The 1381-nt window shown below is 36.1% G+C and overlaps 1 non-coding gene across 1 annotated transcript; it reads right to left on the bottom strand.

The window, feature by feature from the left end:
- Positions 1-953: 953 nt before the first annotated feature.
- On the bottom strand, positions 954-1020 carry LOC148012337 (small nucleolar RNA SNORD36). Its single transcript, XR_015689173.1, has one exon. It is a non-coding gene; the product is annotated as a small nucleolar RNA SNORD36 (small nucleolar RNA).
- Positions 1021-1381: the final 361 nt, after the last annotated feature.

Consider the following 1381-nt stretch of genomic DNA (forward strand, 5'->3'; position numbering starts at 1 on the left):
CTTCACAAAATCCCTCAATATAACAAAGAAAGCAAATGAATACACCATCTTTGAATGGAAATACATCACATAGTATTCATCTTTAATATCTTCATAGTCTTCTCTCTCAATCTCTCACATACAATCACTTTGTTCAATAGAATTGGTTATCTCTGACTCTCTCTCTCTCTCTCTCTCTCTCTATCAATAATACATCATATCCTCACTACAATCTCTCAAAAATCACTCTCAATAATCCCTCTTAGGTCGTGGATACCCCTCCCAAGAGGTATGTCTGATATGAAGAGTCACCAGAGCCACTACAGTGTCCTTTCATAGCTCACTACTGTCACTTCACTCTAGTTTTCACTCGAGTCTTTAGCAACTACTTCTTTCAGCTCTTTTGCACTTGTATTCACCTCTTTCCAAGGCTAGAAAACTTTTCCACTCTCATCCATCAGAACACATGCAAAAGCATACAGAACAGTCACAGAACAGTACCAGAACAGCTACAGTACAGAACAGAACAGAATAGAGACAGAGGCTCTACAGAAGACCTATAGAAGGTTACAGAAGGTCATCAAAACCACATAACTCATACTCAAACCATTCCAAACTCTCACAAACTATTCAATAAACTTTCACAAGATCTCAATCTTCATCAATCAATACTCCATCTCTCCTTACAGAAGACAATCAAATCAAAACAGAAGCTATATAGAAGGTATACAGAACCAATCAAAACCTATCAGAACATCACAGAACCACTAATAAACATCATGAACTTCCAAAACACAATCAATATCATCCAAAACACTCTCAAACCACTTCCAAACCAATCAATCATCTCATAAAATCAACCATTCAGCTCTCAAAAACAACAAAAATCAACCAAAAAAAAAGTCATTTCAACACTCAACATATCCCCACACTTAATAAGGAAGCGTCATCGCGACCCAGGAAAAAGGGAATACAATGTTCAGGTAAAAGCTCAACTTTAATCTTCAATATCTTTTCAAAAGAATCCATCCATCACGACCTCAACTTATAACCTGCTGATATAAAAATACAAAGAAAGGAAAACCCTTTATACATTAACACTTCTTATCAAACTAGAAAATCACAACAAACTTGTAAAGGATATAAGAGTTTTCTTCTTCTTCATCAGCATCAGCTTCAACTCTACAACCACGACGCCATCACCACAATTCTCCAAAATGTATCTCGCACAAAATCCAATCCAATAGGAAACCACCACGTTCGTTTTACATAAATGAACTCACAACACAAACACTACACACAACACAACCATCTGAATGACTCCTTCAAAAAGAGAAATTTTCATTAAAAAGCATCCACTATACATTGGAAAGGTATCAATGAAGATGATCCCTCTTGAAAT

Source organism: Lygodium microphyllum, chromosome 27, assembly GCF_053477565.2.
Source record: "Lygodium microphyllum isolate KBCC chromosome 27, Lygodium_microphyllum_v1.1.10, whole genome shotgun sequence".
Classification (NCBI taxonomy): domain Eukaryota; kingdom Viridiplantae; phylum Streptophyta; class Polypodiopsida; order Schizaeales; family Lygodiaceae; genus Lygodium; species Lygodium microphyllum.